The sequence below is a fragment of the Panthera pardus genome, unplaced genomic scaffold (genome assembly GCF_024362965.1).
Source record: "Panthera pardus isolate Hobbes unplaced genomic scaffold, ASM2436296v1 HiC_scaffold_16, whole genome shotgun sequence".
NCBI classification, from domain to species: Eukaryota; Metazoa; Chordata; class Mammalia; order Carnivora; family Felidae; genus Panthera; species Panthera pardus.
In genome coordinates, this window is record NW_026526721.1 from 20,938,407 (window position 1) to 20,946,499 (window position 8,093).

The 8,093-nt window shown below is 35.8% G+C and overlaps 1 pseudogene; it reads right to left on the reverse strand.

Moving 5' to 3' along the window:
• Positions 1–909: 909 nt before the first annotated feature.
• Positions 910–1,322, reverse strand: LOC109277907 (peptidyl-prolyl cis-trans isomerase NIMA-interacting 4-like; annotated as a pseudogene).
• Positions 1,323–8,093: the final 6,771 nt, after the last annotated feature.

Genomic DNA, 8,093 nt, shown 5'->3' on the forward strand with positions numbered 1-8,093 from the left:
TTTAGAGAAGAAAACTTCCTGTCAGTAGGCCTCAATACTTTTATGCATTTAAAGAAAAAAAGATGATCTTTTGGCCACGTTTCAAACCCATTTCTTTTGAACTGTAAAAGTAGCATCCTTTGGTTTCCATGTATCTTGGCCACAAAAGATTCTATGCAGAAGATGTTTTTAAATATTGTTAGGATTATAAATATGTACAGATAAATAAATTTATAACCTCTTTTAGATTTTTCAGAGAGGTCAAGTTCATTAATTATGTTAATTTTCTCTGTTATTACAGGTTTCTCCCATATTCTTGTTCTTTTCTCATTTTAATTCTTGTATATTTGCTTTTTTATACATTAGAAACTTGTATTTTCTTTGAATGCTAATTGTATTTCTTTTATTATTCTTTGTTTTTTATTATAACATATTTAAGATAAAAAAGGATGAGTAATAAAGTATTTCATGTGACATTGAAAGCTTTCATCAAACCCTCTTAAATTATATTCTCTCTCATTATCCTCAAAAATTAATCGAAATCGAGTGCTGAGGTTATATTATCTTTATGCATATCTTTGTTATTTTCTAATTACATATTACTATTAAATGTTAAATAACACCATTCTGTGCATTTTATTTTATTATTATTTTTTTAAAGTTCATTTATTTTGAGAGAGAGTGAGCACACACGAGCAGGGGTGGGGCAGAAAGAAAGGGAGAGAGAGAGAATCCCAAGCAGGCTCCATGCTGTCAGCACAGAGCCCGACATGGGGCTTGATCTCACGAACTGTGAGATCATGACCTGAGCTGAAATCAAGGCTCTGATGCCCAACCAACTGAGCCACTCAGATGCCCCACCACTGTGTACATTTTATTTTATTTTATTTTATATATTTTATTTTATTTTTTTCAGTGTTCAGTAAAATTTTATTTTCTCCCTTCAACCATAATAAGATGACATCCAAATTTTGTTTTCACCAGAGAGTCTGTAAACACAGGCTTTATCCAGCCCCATTACCAGCAATGCAAATGCTGTTTCTTGAAATGGTTCCACCATGGAACCTCTGGTCATCCAGTCCAAGTCACCCCCTTGCCTGGCTTTGTCTTCACTATACCATGCAACTACTTCACTGAATTGCATTCCAGACTTTAACTTTTCCATGGGTTCCATGATTTTCCCACAGTTTTCACACAGAATGTGTCTGACCTTTACTGCATTGCCACCACCTTCGTGACCCTGAGTCTTCTTGCCAGGACTGTCACCTGATGGTTGCTCCCCCTTTCCCCCTTTTCCCTAAGCCTCTTTTTCCCTTAGGTGGCATCTTCAAAACTTGAGGCTCAACTCTCAATTCTTTTGATTCTCATACCTACATTTTAAACTATAAATTCATAAGGCATTGTATATCTCATTCTGAAATTTACATTGCTTTATGCTTCTCCGGTCCTATTTAACAATTCTCCTGTGTTAACCTGTATTTGTTTTCCATCATTATTATGTAAAATGTTGAAGTGTTTGTTGGTGATGTTACTTTGTGCATATAGGCAAGTGGTTTTCAAGGTACATATCTAGGATTGCCTTACTTTGCTGCAAAGTCAGTGAAGAGTATGTCTGTATTAATTTATCTGTTCTTTGGAATGTGTTTTATTGGAATATTGTTCAGGGGTTATCCAGTAATGTAAATACCAAAATGTATTCCCTTTAATGTTTGATGACATATGGTCATAGATTTGTCTCTGATCATAGATTTCTTTATTCTAGTAGTTCCACAGGAAGTTTAAGTAATATTCTCAATTTTGTTTTCTCTGAATCATGGATAATTATTGTTATTTCATTTACTATTTTTCCATTATAGTTTTGCTTTAATTTAGGCTATTGTTATGACTTTCTGCTTTTGTTTCTGGGAAGATAGCTATTATTGCACTCAAACAGAAGTTTTTCTTAAAATACATTTTTGTGGGGTGCCTGGGTGGCTCAGCCGGTTCAGCATCCGACTTCAACTCCGGTCATGATCTCACAATTTGGGAGTTCAAGCCCCACATTCGGCTCTGTGCTGACAGCTCAGAGCCTGGAGCCTGCTTTGGGTTCTGTGTCTCCCTCCCTGTCTCTGCCCTTCCCCAGCTCGTGCTCTGTCTCTGTCTCTCTATCTCTTTCAGAAAAATAAATAAAGATTAAAAAATATTTTTGGTTCTTTGGCTCTTTAAGTGTATTATGCTACATGAAATAAGTCAGATGGACAAAGGAAACTACTGTGTGGTTTCATGCATATATGGAATCTAAAAAAAAAAAAAAAGAACAAAAAAAATCAATACAAAAACAAACTCACTGATACAGAGAACGTATTGACGATTACCAGAGGAGAAGGTGGCTGGGGAGTGGACAAAATAGATGAGGGGGTCAATTGAATGATGATGAATGGCCACCATACTTTGGGTGGTGATCACTATTCAGTGTATACAGATGTTAAATTATAATGTTGTACACTTCAAGCATATATAATGTTATATACAATTTTACCTCAATTAAAAAATAATACTTATGTTCTTTTAGTAGATTTTTAAAGAGTAATTTTTCCTAGTCTTCTAGACTTTCATTGTTCTGGTATAACTTTTCACATTTTTTATTTAAAGTGAATAAATTTGCAGGGTGCCTGCATGGCTCAGTCTGTCAAGCGTCCCACTTTGGCTCGAGTCATGATCTCACGTCCTGTGAGTTCGAGTCCCACGTAGTGCTCTGTGATGACGACTGGGAGCCTGCTTTGGATTCTGTGTCTCCCTCTTTCTGCCCCTCCCCTGCTCATGATCTCTCTCTCTCTCTCTCTCTCTCTCTCTCTCTCTCTCAAAAATAAAAGCAAAACATTAAACAAATTAAGACAAATAAGTTTGTAATTATTGAAAATGTATTATATATGTATATCCCTCTCTTTGCTTTGCTACTTTTCTCCTTAATTGCCATTCTTTTGTCATTCTCCACTTTTTTTCATTAACTTGCTATGTTAATCATGTAAGATCCTTAATAGTTTTAAGAGCAAGTTAACTTGAATATGAATATTAGAAACAAGCACATATTTAAACATCTATGCCTCTCCATACAATATTCCAGAACACTGTGTGAGCTACTCTCTATTTTGCTCTTATAGAACAATTTCAAAAAGAAGCACTTCCATCATGAAGAATAAGTATTTTTCTGATGGGTAATATCCCTAAGGTTTTTGTAAGGACGGTTACATTGGAGAAAGATGCATTAGTTTCCTTATTCTCTGACAAGGTTCTATTTAATGAGTGAAGCATGTGCATTCCAACAACATTCTTCAATATAATATTAGTTGTACCTTAGTTAATGATATATTTTCAACAGTTGACCCAACATATTTCCTGGCAGTGTTAGTTTCCTTTTGAGAATTTCGCCATCTTCTGTGTCCTGATGAATATTTGTGTACAAGTTGGGGAACACTGTATTTGAGTCTGTGGGTTAAAGGTCATTTTACAATCATTTGCCACCATAAAAAATATATTTGCTATCAAAAGAGATGTGTTTAAGAGTACATATTAGACAAAAATATATCTATAAACGAATAAAAGTCACAATTTCAGAGAAAGGGATAGATTTAAACTCGCTGTTTCATTTAGGTGTTTATGGAATGAAAAAAATGTTTATAACAAAATATAGGCAAGAGCTGAATAGAAAGTGTTGACAATGAAAAACTAACAGAATCCATATTATTATCTGGGAATCTGCACAAAAGTATTATCACCAGGTGAGGATGACATATTTTCGAGGGTGCTACCTGAAAACTGATTAGTAATTCTTCAGAAGATATTGCAATGACCATCGTATAGGGCTCCCCAACACAATTAACCAGGTCCACTGGTTTAATTCTGTTGTAGGAGACTTCCTATAGTTTGAAGGGAAATGATCTTATTCTATGTGTATATTTGTTTTCCTTTCCTCCCTTTGGCCTCCCTCATGACCTTATTTCTTCTCTAGTTTGGATTCTACAAATAACGTATGGGAATGAATCCTATATTATCACGGACATAACTCAAATTAGACTTTATGCCTTGTGAAGAAAATTGCCTTTTGCTGAGGCATCGTTACACATAATGGTCTACCATGCAGGTTTATCCAGAAGAATGGAAAAAGTGGTCGGGTGGAAAAGTATATTGTCGGTCCTCCTCCCCATGTAGAATTAGAAAGATTCAACTCTCTTGTTTTTCTTCAACGTTTTTTTATTTATTTTTGGGACAGAGAGAGACAGAGCATGAACGGGGGAGGGGCAGAGAGAGAGGGAGACACAGAATCGGAAACAGGCTCCAGGCTCCGAGCCATCAGCCCAGAGCCTGACGCGGGGCTCGAACTCACGGACCGCGAGATCGTGACCTGGCTGAAGTCGGACGCTTAACCGACTGCGCCACCCAGGCGCCCCAACTCTCTTGTTTTTATAAACGCCCTAAATGGAATTGTTCTCTGAAGTTAATTTATTTACCCATTATAGTTTTCTGACTTGAGAAAATAATGCAGTGCTTTACTTACTTCCTGAAAAGGAAGGACAATAAATGATACACTGAATTTTGTAAAAGGATATTGTCACCTCTCAGACTTAGTTATGTTAAACAAAATATGAAATCTGGAATTTGCATAAAATAATACAAATTTATAAAATAAGCTTATTTCCATAGCAGCAATGATAGATTTAAACTGCCATTAACTTCATGGGAAATATTTAGAAACATTGGAGCTTCTTAAAATACTTTATAAATATCTATCCCAAAGATATCAAGATATAGAAATGTTTATCATTTTATTTGGGGATTTTGGGAACCTTATGCTAAAATTGCAATTCGCTATGTTAATTTGATTGTTTACGGGTTATTTTAAAATAAAAGTTCAGGTGAGTTTTACTGACCCCTTGGGCATGTGTTCAGATTAGAACAAAGTGATGAAAAAATCAGTTTTGTCTACTGAGAAATGTCATTTTGTGTTCTGAAAGGCAGAGAAATACAATATGCTTGGAAAGATCTCCTGGGGAAGTTGTATATCTTCTGGGATCATAGCAGTGAGCTTACTTGGGAATGTAGACATTTCTATTTTCAACTGTATGTGACTTCTTAAAGAATAACAGTAAAAACTACATTCTCTCAAGAACTAGAATTGTTATTTTTATTTTATTTAGTTTTAGATTTTTATTTATTTATTTTGAGACAGAGAGTGTGAGCAAGGGAGGGGCAGAGAGAGAGGGAGAGAGAGAACCCCAAGTAGGGTCCCCGCTGTCAGTACAGAGTGCAACGTGGGGCTTGAACCCACGAACTGTGAGATCACGACCTGAGTCAAAACCAAGAGTCGGACAGTTAACCAGCTGGGTCACCCAGGGGTCCCTCTATTCTATTTTAAGCATAATTGTCTCTCTAGTTTTAAGGTATTTTCAGATTACATCAGAGTGGCAGTTTCACGTCTGAATTCTCTGAAAAACTGATGTCTGATAATGGGGCAGTATCCTGTTGACTGAGTACAAGGAGTATCTTAGATTTTATTTTCTGTTTCTGTGAATTTCAGTCCTGCTGCCTTAATACAACAAACTATTTTTATTTTTCTTTTCCCTTTTTCACTCATACAAAGTCCACTGAAGGTATGGAAAACTCTCTAGGCAACTATCCGGTACAGGGCAACTTTGCAATCAAACTTAGAACGGTTGCATCATGCCATAGGTGCGTAATCACATGCAGACTTTCACCGACAGCACGCATGCACAAACACACACCCACATGCACACATGCTAGAGAATCTTATGTCAACAATTTAGTTCCTCAAACTGGAAGTAATACATGTTGCTCGCACTCACATTTGTGTGTCTAAAGCAATGTCTAAAGCAAACTACCTGACCCCTGGCGAACACGGGAAGGTCGGCATGTAAATCTTCCTTGGGCCTGGGAGAAGGGAAGGACTGACTGTAGATGAGCTTTACTGTGACTGCTACCCTGGGCATGCTGGGTAATCAGGCACATGGTTAAAAATAAAGGCCTGACACTCATTTGCGGTCCAGGTACCGTTCATCTAAGAGTATAACTGTAACATTCTGAAACATCATGGCCTTTCGTGGTTGTATCACAGCATAATTGTAAGAAGTTCAAATAGTAAAATACTGAAGAACTGATCTTGTTCCCTTTCCATAAATAAGAAACAGTAGCCTCAGAGTGAGTAGATAAATTTACGATGTTCATGTACTAATAATTTATCTTACTGAGATTAGTACCCACTTCAGTTTGGCTCCAAAGTCAATGGTTTTCCCATGATGCTGCAGTTTTCCAAGAGTGACAAGAGCTGACACAATGTCTTTCATGTTACTAATGAGGAAATTGAAGACACAAGTCATTAAAGGAGGTGTCCCGGGACTTACTATTAGGTAGTACAAGAGTCACAAGGAGAATGCAGGTTTTCTGAAACACTGTCCTGAGGATAAAAAGAAAGAGGATAAATAATTTGCTTTTTGGCACAGAACTTTGGAGGAAATCAGCATTCCAAACATAGGATGTGATGATTAGGAGTCACAAATAATCCTTAGGGCCACAAACGTAGACATCTGCAAGGGCTTAAAGGAGGAATGAGAGTTTGACCTGTAACCTCCTGAGAGAGTGTGAGGCAGGGAGTGGGGGGTGTCTTGTTTTCGGATAGATCGATCCTGAGTGTGCTGACCCCAAAGTAAAAAAATAGTTGAGAAAATTATCCAATAGTTGAGAAAATTATGTGAGTGAAGAGTTAGAGATAATGAGGCCCCTGAGAAGGCAGGAAAGAGTGAGAATAAGAACATCCAAGGAGATTTTAATGCTCACTATTTTTTGTAAAATATTGGAGAGAATAATTAGCAATATCATACATTCTTCAGTGAAAAATACTTGGGAGTAATTTGATTTATATTTAGGGGTAACAGTTTGCCCATACTTTTACTATTGGTTTCAGTGATTCATAAAAGGGAAAGGAAGAACTCAAAACTATAATAATAATAATAATAATAACAATAATAATAATAATAAATAGTTGATGTCTGTATATATAAAGATGCAGTGGCTTATTTTCCATATATAATCCTTGGTGTGAAAAGCTTTTAAATTTTACCCACAAGTACTTAAACAGCTTCTCAAATCTGAAACAAATATATTTACCATATTTGTCTTGTTGACACAAGTATATAATTTGCCTTGTTTTGTTTGTTTGTTTTATCGCTTTGTTTGCTCTTAAGATGAATATGAATGCCAGAATTTAAAAAGTAATGTAAATAATATGAACCATGTTGGACCCCAAGCTTATCAACAAAAACTGTAGTCTATATAAAAAAATAAGCTGTTAATTTATTCTTGGGTTGGCATTTATTAGTTAAGTGAAGTTACTTAAAAAACACACTCTCCCACATGGATTTCATCATATAATTGAGCTAGATCACTAACAATTGGCCAATTTTTCAGCTTATGAGACATGTATCTGGGAATCTTTGCCTAGAAAAACTCATGCTAAGACTGACAAAAAACAACAGTTTTTATATCCCAGCAAATGTTTTGTCTTATGATAGCAACAAAACAAATACAGCTAGTATTTTACCATGAAAAGTCTGTGAATTTTTGAGTATTTACCTTATTTGCATTATTGAGGGATAAAAATGAAGTTTAAAAGTGACATTAGTGACTGCACATTTAAATGCAGAAGTACGGTGAGGTGTTTTAGTCTCATTTGGCTGTCTTCAAATTACATGCGCCACGAAAAGCTGGGGTTGGTTTCTCAATTTCAGTAATTAGCCCACTGAAAGGTCCGATGGAAAAGCAAAAAGTGTAATGAGAATGTATTGACATCCAGGTGTAGGCATGATCCAATACAATGTTTCAATCTTACATTACTATGTAGACTCGAAAAATCATCTCACTCTCTACATGGATAATTTCTTTTTAAGAATGACAAAGGATACTTAACAGGCTATAACTGTTCATAATAATAACATAATACAAGTATTACGTATATGCGCAGCGTATTTCTGTTTCTAAACTACTGTCACATGTTTTTCTTGACTTATCTATGCTATGTAAAGATGTAAATCATTTGTAATCTGTCTCCCTGTTACTGCAGTATC